Consider the following 13,515-nt stretch of genomic DNA (forward strand, 5'->3'; position numbering starts at 1 on the left):
GGTCCAACCCTCACTGGAAACGTGTCCGACTTACTGCCGGCAATGCGGACCAAGCTCTGACACTGATCATACAGGGAGCGGACCGCCACAATCAGACAGTCCGATACCCCGTACTCTCTGAGCACTCCCCACAGGACTTCCCGGGGTACACGGTCCGATGCCTTCTCCAAATAAACAGTCTTATGAGCCAATTCTAATTCACGTTATTTTTTTTCAACTATTTAAGATTTTCAATTCTAAATGCTTACAATTTTCTTTATACTGACACTTGTAAACTTTTGTCCATATATAATTATGTAGTTGGACATGGGCATTGTTTTTAAGTTGAAATAAAAAGCATAAGTATCTTTAAGAAGGGGAACCGGAGGGTGTGTTCTAACTATCGTGGGATCACACTCCTCAGCCTTCCCGGTAAGGTCTATTCAGGTGTACTGGAGAGGAGGCTACACAGGATAGTCGAACCTCGGATTCAGGAGGAACAGTGTGGTTTTCGTCCTGGTCGTGGAACTGTGGACCAGCTCTATACTCTGGGCAGGGTCCTTGAGGGTGCATGGGAGTTTGCCCAACCAGTCTACATGTGTTTTGTGGACTTGGAGAAGGCATTCGACCGTGTCCCTCGGGAAGTCCTGTGGGGAGTGCTCAGAGAGTATGGGGTATCGGACTGTCTGATTGTGGCGGTCCGCTCCCTGTATGATCAGTGCCAGAGCTTGGTCCGCATTGCCGGTAGTAAGTCGGACACGTTTCCAGTGAGGGCTGCCCTTTGTCACCCATTCTGTTCTGAAGTTTTATGGACAGAATTTCTAGGCGCAGTCAAGGCGTTGAAGGGATCTGGTTTGGTGGCTGCAGGATTAGGTCTCTGCTTTTTGCAGATGATGTGGTCCTGATGGCTTCATCTGGCCAGGATCTTCAGCTTTGGGTCATGGCCGAAAGGACAAGATCACGGGTACAAGCGGCCGAAATGAGTTTCCTCCGCCGGGTGGCGGGGCTCTCCCTTAGAGATAGGGTGAGAAGCTCTGCCATCCAGGGGGAGCCCAAAGTAAAGCCGCTGCTCCTCCACATGGAGAGGAGCCAGATGAGGTGGTTCGGGCATCTGGTCAGGATGCCACCCGAACGCCTCCCTAGGGAGGTGTTTAGGGCACGTCCGACCGGTAGGAGGCCGCGGGGAAGACCCAGGACACGTTGGGAAGACTATGTCTCCCGGCTGGCCTGGGAACGCCTCGGGGTCCCACAGGAAGAGCTGGACAAAGTGGCTGGGGAGAGGGAAGTCTGGGCTTCCCTGCTTAGGCTGCTGCCCCCGCGACCCGACCTCGGATAAGCGGAAGAAGATGGATGGATGGATGGATAAAAAGCATAAATTAGATTTTCGGATACCTGCAAAACCCAGATTAAACTGTCGTTTCAAGGAATTTAGCGTGGGAACTTAACCTATAACTCAAAGATAATAAATGATTTGAAAGCAAACATTGCACCCACAAGGAGGATAATGGAGTGTGTAACAACGCCATTTAAAACATGATTTACTCTTTTGTTTATTCTGCTTGTTAGGATTGCAGCAACTTCTCCTTGAGACAATTGTCTGTCATTTTATCCCAGGCGACAAAGGAGGGGTGCTGGCTATTGGATACACATGACACCCGCATGATATTTCCACACTTTTCCCTCTTGTACTCTTTGCATGTGATTTGCAATTCACCTCCCTTTTTCCCCGTTTGTACCCACAGATGGAAACATCACCCATAGGGACATCATAAAGACAGAAAGAGAGACAGTATTTCATCCGGTGGCAGGTAAGGTTCATGACTCTCAAGTAGGGTTCCAAAAGGGGTGGAAAGTTTCCGGTAAATTTCCGGAATTTTACCAAGGGAAATGAAGCTCGGGGAGTTTGGAAATGTTGACCATTTTTTTATTACGGTATTCAAAGTTGGACATCGTCCATCTTATTCTGTAGAATAAGATGAGAAGCTTGTAAAAGACTAATGCGATGCCACACACAGATATAAATAGTCAGCTAAACAATCTTTAAAAATATTTGACTGATAGACAAATGAATAGAAATAGGCTCGATGAATAAATGAACAGTCAATCAGCATGCTAAATCAAACTATAAGCTACATTCTTGTATGACAACAGAATGGCTAACAGAACAGAAGGCAGAGGAAACTACACTTTTTCATTTAGTTGAACTTTACAGATCACAAAAAAAGGCAAATTCGAATCGCTAACGTTGTTAGCATAAATGAATGGGATTTAACATAGAGAAAATTAGCATCACGGCTAACGGAGAAATATTTCCGGTTCATTATGAGCAGAGGTGGGTAGTAACGCGCTACATTTACTCCGTTACATCTACTTGAGTAACTTTTGGGATACATTGTACTTCTAAGAGTAGTTTTAATGCAACATACTTTTACTTTTACTTGAGTATATTTATAGAGAAGAAACGCTACTTTTACTCCGCTACTTTTATCTACATTCAGCTCGCTACTCGCTACTAATTTTTATCGATCTGTTAATGCACGCTTTGTTTGTTTTGGTCTGTCAGACAGACCTTCATAGTGCCTGCGTTTCAACAAATACAGTCACTGGTGACGTTCACTCCGTTCCACCAATCAGATGCAGTCACTGGTGACGTTGGACCAATCAAACAGAGCCAGGCGGTCACATGACCTGACTTAAACAAGTTGAAAAACGTATTCGAGTGTTACCATTTAGTGGTCAATTGTACGGAATATGTACTGTACTGTGCAATCTACTAATAAAAGTTCCAATCAATCAATCAAAAGTGTGAAGGAAAAAATACCCTTTTTCATTCAACCGTACATCCCGTCAAAAGCCTAAAGACTGACTGCACAGTTCCTGTCTTCACAATAAAAGTGCCGCTCCATTGCGCCTGCGCTTTCAAAATAAGAGTCTCCGAAAGCCAGCGCAAACAAGCTAGCAAGCTACGGAGTTTGCCGCCAATGTATGTATTTGTAAAGTGTATAAAAACGAATATGGAAGCTGGACAAATAAGATGCCAAAAACCAACCACTTTCATGTGGTATTAGACAGAAAGGAGGAACTTTTTTTCTCCTCCATTTGAAAACGTGGACATTATCATCACTACTGTCTGATTACAATCAATGCAAGTCATCAGAATCAGGTAATACACCAACTTATATTCTTGTTTTCATGAAAGAAAGGAATCTATATGTGTTAAACATGCATGTATATTCATTAAAACACCTTTAACATGTAAACAAAAACGGCAAAATAAATAAATATAAATTATATACTGTATATATCAATGTATGTATATATATATGTGTGTATATATATATATATATATATATATATATATATATGTGTGTGTGTGTGTATATATATATATCTATATATATATATATATATATATATATATATATATATATATATACATATATATATGTGTGTGTATATGTTACTCATCAGTTACTCAGTACTTGAGTAGTTTTTTCACAACATTCTTTTTACTTTTACTCAAGTAAATATTTGGGTGACTACTCCTTACTTTTATTTGAGTAATAAATCTCTAAAGTAACAGTACTCTTACTTGAGTACAATTTCTGGCTACTCTACCCACCTCTGATTATGAGACTGTGGTGTGGCTAGAGATATTGGCCCCGAAGTCATTGAACAAGTACAGGAACAGCTAGTCTGCTGGAGTAGACTACAGTCATACAGTAACAAGCAATTACACCTCTATTACACTTAAATACCATTGATCAAATATATTTACCCCAGTAATATCATCAACACTTACCAGTCCTTGGGCTCAAATACCAGTGTGGCCTCAATAGCCCTGCTGTAGTGTGTTGCATGCTGGGAGTTATCTGTGCATGTGATGGAGGAATGCACAGTGAAGGGTTGAAATTCTACTGAATTTGCATTAAATCAGGTTGTTTTAGCTAATAATCATGCTGCAAGATCCAGCATGTGGCATTCAATGTTTATTCCCATTAATTTCCCATAAATTCCTGTTAAATCCTGTTAATCCTCATACATTCCCGTTAATTCCCATGGAAAGTCGCCAATTTTGAATATTCACTGAATTTTGCATCCATATTTGCAGCAGTGATCTAGGGGAATTTGGTTCATTTACTCTTTCAATTTCTATTCCGTCTATTTGTATTTGTGTTTGACTTTCTCTTCTACTGTTACCAAATAGCATTATTTTAGTTTTACTGAGATTCAACGATAGTCTGTTTTTGTCAAACCATCTTTTTAATTTGTTCATTTCTTCTGTTATTATTTGTAGTATCTTCTGTGTGTTCTCTCCTGAACAAAACGCTGTTGTATCATCCGCAAATAATACTAACTTTAAATCTTTTGTAACTTCACAAATGTCATTTATATATAGATTCAGGCCCGGCCCTAACCAATCTGGCGCCCTAGGCAAGATTTTAGGTGGCGCCCCCCCACATCGGCAGTGAAGTGTATATACTCACAAGAAACCGAATAGCTTTGTCTTTGACCTTTTTTTTTTACTTACAAGTATACCTAATATATAAAGGGGTGGAAAAGTGACGATTACCTGCAGGGCAAACATTAGCTAACCAGAAGGCAATAACAATGTAAACAAAAAACACCTGCTTAAAAGATCTAATACAAATGTCCCTGAGGAATGTAAGGTGGGAGTACTGTAATTACCTAACGTTACATTATTATTTTCCATAACAATTTAGCCCCGTCCACAATATTAACCCGACGTTAAAACAGAACTAGCTATTTATTGATTAGCAATTGCCGAATCATGTAACATTAGCTTAATGCTAAAAAGCCAGGTTACTATCACATTCTGTAACAGACAAATAATTTCATGTAGGCTAACATTACCTACCTGCTACCTCTTGTCTTTTCTTGTTTCTCCTCCTCTTCTTTTCTCTTTTTTCTTCCCTGGGCACCTGACAGTTTTGGCCGTTTTGACATCGTGTGTTGATTTTTTGATGTGGTGACGTCCAAAAAGAGTCATGATACGGGAAAGGGGGGGGCGCACCGTGCGGGGGGAAAGGGGGGGCGTAATGTTGTAACAAATAATATTTCTATTAAATAGGCTTTAATTTGCATTTTAATTAACGTGGGATTATTTTTTGTATTTAGAAATAATAGTACCAACTTTTTTTTTTTTTTTTTTTCTCCAACATTTGTGGCACTGGCGTGGCGCCCCCTGATGGACGGCGCCCTTAGCATTTGCCTATACGGCCTATGCCACGGGCCGGCCCTGTATAGATTGAATAATTTAGGTCCTAGTATTGATCCCTGAGGTACACCACAGGATATATTTAGCGTTGTAGAGGTGTGTTCGCCTAGTTTCACGTATTGTTTCCTGTTCATTAGATAACTTCTTATCCAGTTTAAGACTAACCCTCTGATGCCATATCGTTCTAGTTTTTTTGATTAAAATATTGTGATTAATTGTGTCAAATGCTTTAGTTAGATCCATAAAAACTGCGACTTGTGATTACTTATGGAGTATATTGTGAATAAATTGAGAACAGGAAGTGAACAAAAGTTTTAGCAACTGTTATGTTAAAGAAAAGGGGTAGGATTAAATAAGCTCCGCTTCTTCCTACTCCTTTTCCAACATGTTGAATAGAGAAACTGGAGATTGTGATGTATCATGTTGTATGATTGCATGTTCCAAATAAACTCAAACTCAAGAACACAAACAAAAATATAAAAGGAAAAATATTGGCAGGTCCATTTTTTAAAAATGAAACCTTACTAGAGTAAGACCATCAAAAGTTCTTCATTCAGTTGAGTAGTGTTGACAGTTTGTGAATAGGTCTCAAACTTGCTGTTTTTGTACAGTACTGTACCACTTTAGCCCTATTCCCACCAAACAGAACTGTGTGGGTGAGAATCTATTTGGAATTGCCAATCATTAAGTTCCGACTACAGCTGGGCATAATGACGGATTAGCCAAATAACTGATGTTGCATTCAATGTTTATTAGGGCCCGCATGGCCCATTGTATAAGGACTACCTTTGGGAGTCCTTATGCAATGGGACATAAGGACCTATTGAATTTGTAACGTTTTATTCTTTATTATTATTATTATTATTCTTCCGCAACTTTGCGCTGCAATTTGACCCCCTTAACATGCTTCAAAACTCACCAAATTTTTCACACACATCAGTAATATACGGCAAAAAATTGTGTCAAAAAAGCAAACCCCAAAACTCAAAATTGCGCTCTAGCGCCCCCTAGGAAAAAAAAACTAGACTGCCTGTAACTCCCACTAGGAAGGTCGGAGAGACATGAAACAAAAACCTATGTGTAGGTCTGACTTAGACCTAGATTTCATAATGGTACATCTTTGGGCAAAAATCAACAGGAAGTTGGCAATTCCCCCTTCAAGGCAAAAAAGTACTAAAAACAGTCACTTTTGCCTCTTTGAGCTGTAATTTGACCCCCTTAACATGCTTCAAAACTCACCGAACTGAACACACACATCAGGACTGGCTAAAATTGGGATCTAATAAAAAAACCTAACCCCAAATCTCAAATAAAACGCTGAAAAAACTGCTCCTCGGGAGAAAAAAAATGACAAAACTGCCTGTAACTCCCACTAGGAAGGTCAGAGAGACATGAAACAAAAACCTCTATGTAGGTCTGACTTAGACCTAGATTTCATAATGGTACATCTTTGGGCAAAAATCAACAGGAAGTTGGCAATTCCCCCTTCAAGACAAAAAAGTACTAAAAACAGTCACTTTTGCCTCTTTGAGCTGTAATTTGACCCCCTTAACATGCTTCAAAACTCACCGAACTGAACACACACATCAGGACTGGCTAAAATTGGGATCTAATAAAAAAACCTAACCCCAAATCTCAAATAAAACGCTGAAAAAACTGCTCCTCGGGAGAAAAAAATGACAAAACTGCCTGTAACTCCCACTGGGAAGGTCGGAGAGACATGAAACAAAAACCTCTATGTAGGTCTCACGTAGACCTACATTTCATAAATTGACAACCCCCAGCAAAAATCAACAGGAAGTTTGCTATTCCCCCTTCAAAACATCATTTTTGTAAAAACCGGTCACCTTTCTTCAAACATTATCTCCTCTGAGCGGGTTTGTTGTTTCGGCTTCAAACTCACACAGGAGAGAGATTGAACCCATCCATCCATCCATTTTCTACCGCTTATTCCCTTTGGGGTCGCGGGGGGCGCTGGAGCCTATCTCAGCTACAATCGGGAGGAAGGCGGCGTACACCCTGGACAAGTCGCCACCTCATCGCAGGGCCAACACAGATAGACAGACAACATTCGTACTCACATCCACACACTAGGGCCAATTTAGTGTTGCCAATCAACTTATCCCCAGCCCTTCTGATTAAAAGTTGATGAAAGAGTTTTGATACCTGCTCCGGTTTTGATTTTATGACCCTTCAAAGAACCTCTGCGCTGATGCTGCTGTTTTTTAAGATGGCTGCTTAAAAGCAGGCAGCACCAGCGTGCCCACACTATGCAGACAAGGTAGGTACACTAAACAAAAGTTTTGGGACAATTCGGACTAAAAGTAGATAAAAGTATTGGGACACTTATGACTACCACTGGACAAAAGTATTGGGACACATAGCACGAAAACTGGACAAAAGTATTGGGACACTTGGGACTACAACTTGACAAAAGTATTGGGACACTTATGACTACCACTGGACAAAAGTATTGGGACACTTATGACGAAAACTGGACAAAAGTATTGGGACACTTACACTGCACAAAAGTATTGGGACACTTAGGAATACCACTGAACAAAAGTATTGGGACACTTAGGACGAAAACTGGACAAAAGTATTGGGACACTTACACTGGACAAAAGTATTGGGACACTGAGGACTACAACTTGACAAATGTATTGGGACACTTAGGACTACAACTTGACAAAAGTATTGGGACACGTACTACTAAAACTGGACAAAAGTATTGGGACACTTAGAACTAGCACCTGCCAAATACGCAGTCCCGACCAATGCTGCTTGCAGCTTTAATTCCCATAAATTCCTGTTAATTCCCATATATTCCCATGGAAAGTTTCCAACTTTGAATATTCCCGGAATTTTGCAACCCTACTGTCAAGTAAACAGAAACATATCAGTACGGTTGGTGATGTTTCACTTGACACTTATTAAAAGTGGGCCGCAGCTGTCGGCATTGAAACATGAAAGTGGAAAAATGCCATCAGTTCACAGGAAACCCCCTCAGGATGACATCTTGTAATGTTTTTACAGTGTTTTTTTTTTTCTTTCTTTTTAACAACTGACACATTGCCAGAGGTGGGTAGAGTAGCCAAAAATTGTACTCAAGTAAGAGTACTGTTACTTTAGAGATTTATTACTCAAGTAAAAGTAAGGAGTAGTCACCCAAATATTTACTTGAGTAAAAGTAAAAAGTATGTTGTGAAAAAACTACTCACGTACTGAGTAACTGATGAGTAACATACACACACATATCATATATATATATATATATATATATATATATATATATATATATATATATATATATATATATATATATACATACACACATATATATATATACACACACATATATATATATATATATATATATATATATATATATATATATATATATATATATATATATATATATATATATATATATATATATTTATATACACACATTTATATATATATATATATATATATACACATATATATATATACAGTATATAATTTATATTTATTTATTTTGCCGTTTTTGTTTACATGTTAAAGGTGTTTTAATGAATATACATGCATGTTTAACACATATAGATTCCTTTCTTTCATGAAGACAAGAATATAAGTTGGTGTATTACCTGATTCTGATGACTTGCATTGATTGGAATCAGAAAGTAGTTTTGATAGCGTCCACGTTTTCAAATGGAGGAGAAAAAAAGTTCCTCCTTTCTGTCTAATACCACATGAAAGTGGTTGGTTTTTGGCATCTTATTTGTCCAGCTTCCATATTCGTTTTTATACACTTTACAAGAAATACATTGGCGGCAAACTCCGTAGCTTGCTAGCTTGTTTGCGCTGGCTTTCGGAGACTCTTGTTTTGAAAGCGCAGGCGCAATGGAGCGGCACTTTTATTGTGAAGACAGGAACTGTGCAGTCAGTCTTTAGGCTTTTGACGGGATGTACGGTTGAAATAAAAAAGGGTCTTTTTTCCTTCACACTTTTGATTGATTGATTGAAACTTTTATTAGTAGATTGCACAGTACAGTACATATTCCGTACAATTGACCACTAAATGGTAACACCCCAATAAGTTTTTCAACTTGTTTAAGTCAGGTCATGTGACCGCCTGGCTCTGTTTGATTGGTCCAACGTCACCAGTGACTGCATCTGATTGGTGGAACGAAGTGAAACGTCACCAGTAAGGCAGGCACTTTGAAGGTCTGTCTGACAGACCAAAACAAACAAAGCGTGCATTAACAGATCGATAAAAATTAGTAGCGAGTAGCGAGCTGAATGTAGATAAAAGTAGCGGAGTAAAAGTAGCGTTTCTTCTCTATAAATATACTCAAGTAAAAGTAAAAGTATGTTGCATTAAAACTACTCTTAGAAGTACAATTTATCCCAAAAGTTACTCAAGTAGATGTAACGTAGTAAATGTAGCGCGTTACTACCCACCTCTGCACATTGCACACAGTCTCCACACGCCTGTGGTGACAGCACTTTTTCCCAGCAGTGTTCTAAACCGTTAAATTGTGTAGCAAAGTGCAGGGCAGGTGTCGGAAGAACACGCGGAGAGCTGCATCCGTTCATCGACTTTGTCGTGTTCATTTATTTGTTTATTTTCAACAAGACGTCTCGCTGACTCGGGTTTCCACCGCAATGTCTGAGATAAAAAAAAAAAATGTTTGTCCCCGCCCCTCGCAAACCAGTTAGCCAGCTGTTTCTTTTTTGTGTGTTCTGCCTGGAGAAGAACACGCCTGTGTAGGATTACAATGCAATACAAGTCAGCTCGTCCTGTGCCAGGCGACGATGACTGCATGCTAACCCCGCACGGTGCCCTGTGTGTGTGTGTGTGTGTGTGTTTGCAAGCATGTGTGTGTGTGTGGAAAAAGTCGGTGAGGTCATGGCCATGACTTACAGCATCTGGTTACATGTGTGCAAGCCTACACAGGGCAACTGACACAGGCTCTTTCTCCATTGTCTCCCTCTTGAATTTGCTTTCCTCAGTTCACACAGTCCATTGTTAGAGTCGTTTAGTCATTAAGTGGCGTTATCCTGGTCGTGTGTATTAAGTATTGCGGAAGCACAATTTATAGGCCTGGGGATTTTACAAAAATAATTTAAATTAAAGCTGCAAGCAGCATTGGTCGGGCCCGCATATTTGGCAGGTGCTAGTCCTAAGTGTCCCAATACTTTTGTCCAGTTTTATTCCTGATTTGTCCCAATACTTTTGTCAAGTTGTAGTCCTAAGTGTCCCAATACTTTTATCCAGTGTAAGTGTCCCAATACTTTTGGCCAGTGGTAGTCATAAGTGTCCCAATACTTTTGTCAAGTTGTAGTCCTAAGTGTCCCAATACTTTTGTCCCGTGGTAGTCCGAAGTTTCCCAATACTTTTGTCAAGTTTTAGTCCTAAGTGTCCCAATATTTTTGTCAAGTTTTAATACTAAAAGTCCCAATTTGTTTGTCTAGTTGCAGTCCTAAGTGTCCCAATACTTTTGTCCAGTTGTAGTCCTAAGTGTCCCAATACTTTTGTCAAGTTGTAGTCCTAAGTGTCCCAATACTTTTGTCCAGTGTAAGTGTCCCAATACTTTTGTCCAGTGTAAGTGTCCCAATACTTTTGTCAAGTTGTAGTCCCAAGTGTCCCAATACTTTTGTCCAGTTTTCGGCCTAAGTGTCCCAATATTTGTGTCCAGTTTTAGTCATAAGTGTCCAAAACTTTTGTCCAGTTTTAGTCCTAAGTGTCCAAATACTTTTGTCAAGTTGTAGTCCTAAGTGTCCCAATACTTTTGTCCAGTGTAAGTGTCCCAATACTTTTGTCCAGTGTAAGTGTCCCAATACTTTTGTCCAGTTGTCGTTATAAGTGTCCCAATACTTTTGTCCAGTGGTAGTCCAAAGAGTTCCAATACTTTTGTCAAGTTTTAGTCCCAAGTGGCCCAATACTTTTGTCAAGTTTTAGTCCTAAGTGTCCCAATACTTGTGTCCAGTTTTAGTCATAAGTGTCCAAAACTTTTGTCCAGTTTTAGTCCTAAGTGTCCAAATACTTTTGTCAAGTTGTAGTCCTAAGTGTCCCAATACTTTTGTCCAGTGTAAGTGTCCCAATACTTTTGTCCAGTGTAAGTGTCCCAATACTTTTGTCAAGTGGAAGTCCTAAGTATCCCAATACTTGTGTCTACGTTTAGTCCGAAGTGTCCCAATACTTTTGTTCAGTGGTAGTCATAAGTGTCCCAATACTTTTGTCAAGTTGTAGTCCTAAGTGTCCCAATACTTTTGTCCAGTGTAAGTGTCCCAATACTTTTGTCCAGTGTAAGTGTCCCAATACTTTTGGCCAGTGGTAGTCCAAAATGTCCCAATACTTTTTTCCAGTCGTAGTCCTAAGTGTCCCAATACTTTTGTCCCGTGGTAGTCCGAAGTTTCCCAATACTTTTGTCAAGTTTTAGTCCTAAGTGTCCCAATATTTTTGTCAAGTTTTAATACTAAAAGTCCCAATTTGTTTGTCTAGTTGCAGTCCTAAGTATCCCAAAACTTTTGTTCAGTTGTAGTCCTAAGTGTCCCAATACTTTTGTCCAGTTGTAGTCCTAAGTGTCCCAATACTTTTGGCCAGTGTTAAAGTTAAAGTTAAAGTACCAATGATTGTCACACACACACTAGGTGTGGCGAGATTATTCTCTGCATTTGACCCATCACCCTTGATCACCCCCTGGGAGGTGAGGGGAGCAGTGGGCAGCAGCGGTGGCCGCGCCCGGGAATCATTTTTGGTGATTTAACCCCCAATTCCAACCCTTGATGCTGAGTGCCAAGCAGGGAGGTAATGGGTCCCATTTTTATAGTCTTTGGTATGACTCGGCCGGGTTTTGAACTCACAACCTACCGATCTCAGGGCGGACACTCTAACCACTAGGCCACTGAGTAGGTTGCAGTCCTAAGTATCCCAAAACTTTTGTTCAGTTGTAGTCCTAAGTTTCCCAATACTTTTGTCACAGTTGTAGTCCTAAGTGTCCCAATACTTTTGGCCAGTGTAAGCGTCCCAATACTTTTGTCCAGTGGTAGTCCAAAGAGTTCCAATACTTTTGTCAAGTTTTAGTCCCAAGTGGCCCAATACTTTTGTCAAGTTTTAGTCCTAAGTGTCCCAATACTTGTGTCCAGTTTTAGTCATAAGTGTCCAAAACTTTTGTCCAGTTTTAGTCCTAAGTGTCCAAATACTTTTGTCAAGTTGTAGTCCTAAGTGTCCCAATACTTTTGTCCAGTGTAAGTGTCCCAATACTTTTGTCAAGTGGAAGTCCGAAGTGTCCCAATACTTTTGTTCAGTGGTAGTCATAAGTGTCCCAATACTTTTGTCAAGTTGTAGTCCTAAGTGTCCCAATACTTTTGTCCAGTGTAAGTGTCACAATACTTTTGTCCAGTGTAAGTGTCCCAATACTTTTGGCCAGTGGTAGTCCAAAATGTCCCAATACTTTTTTCCAGTCGTAGTCCTAAGTGTCCCAATACTTTTGTCCCGTGGTAGTCCGAAGTTTCCCAATACTTTTGTCAAGTTTTAGTCCTAAGTGTCCCAATATTTTTGTCAAGTTTTAATACTAAAAGTCCCAATTTGTTTGTCTAGTTGCAGTCCTAAGTATCCCAAAACTTTTGTTCAGTTGTAGTCCTAAGTGTCCCAATACTTTTGTCCAGTTGTAGTCCTAAGTGTCCCAATACTTTTGGCCAGTGTAAGCGTCCCAATACTTTTGTCCAGTGGTAGTCCAAAGAGTTCCAATACTTTTGTCAAGTTTTAGTCCCAAGTGGCCCAATACTTTTGTCAAGTTTTAGTCCTAAGTGTCCCAATACTTGTGTCCAGTTTTAGTCATAAGTGTCCAAAACTTTTGTCCAGTTTTAGTCCTAAGTGTCCAAATACTTTTGTCAAGTTGTAGTCCTAAGTGTCCCAATACTTTTGTCCAGTGTAAGTGTCCCAATACTTTTGTCAAGTGGAAGTCCGAAGTGTCCCAATACTTTTGTTCAGTGGTAGTCATAAGTGTCCCAATACTTTTGTCAAGTTGTAGTCCTAAGTGTCCCAATACTTTTGTCCAGTGTAAGTGTCCCAATACTTTTGTCCAGTGTAAGTGTCCCAATACTTTTGGCCAGTGGTAGTCCAAAATGTCCCAATACTTTTTTCCAGTCGTAGTCCTAAGTGTCCCAATACTTTTGTCCCGTGGTAGTCCGAAGTTTCCCAATACTTTTGTCAAGTTTTAGTACTAAAAGTCCCAATTTGTTTGTCTAGTTGCAGTCCTAAGTATCCCAAAACTTTTGTTCAGTTGTAGTCCTAAGTGTCCCAATAC

The 13,515-nt window shown here is 39.8% G+C and overlaps 1 protein-coding gene across 1 annotated transcript in view; it reads left to right on the forward strand.

Annotated features, from left to right (window-relative positions):
• The window catches only part of hdac7a (histone deacetylase 7a), a 257,881-nt gene that overhangs the window by 22,283 nt on the left and 222,083 nt on the right, over positions 1-13,515 (forward strand). The window contains exon 2 of the mRNA XM_072911840.1: positions 1,722-1,787. The gene's annotated coding sequence lies outside the window, so the exon portion shown is untranslated. The remainder of the gene's footprint in view (positions 1-1,721; positions 1,788-13,515) is intronic.

Source organism: Nerophis lumbriciformis, linkage group LG01, assembly GCF_033978685.3.
Source record: "Nerophis lumbriciformis linkage group LG01, RoL_Nlum_v2.1, whole genome shotgun sequence".
NCBI classification, from domain to species: Eukaryota; Metazoa; Chordata; class Actinopteri; order Syngnathiformes; family Syngnathidae; genus Nerophis; species Nerophis lumbriciformis.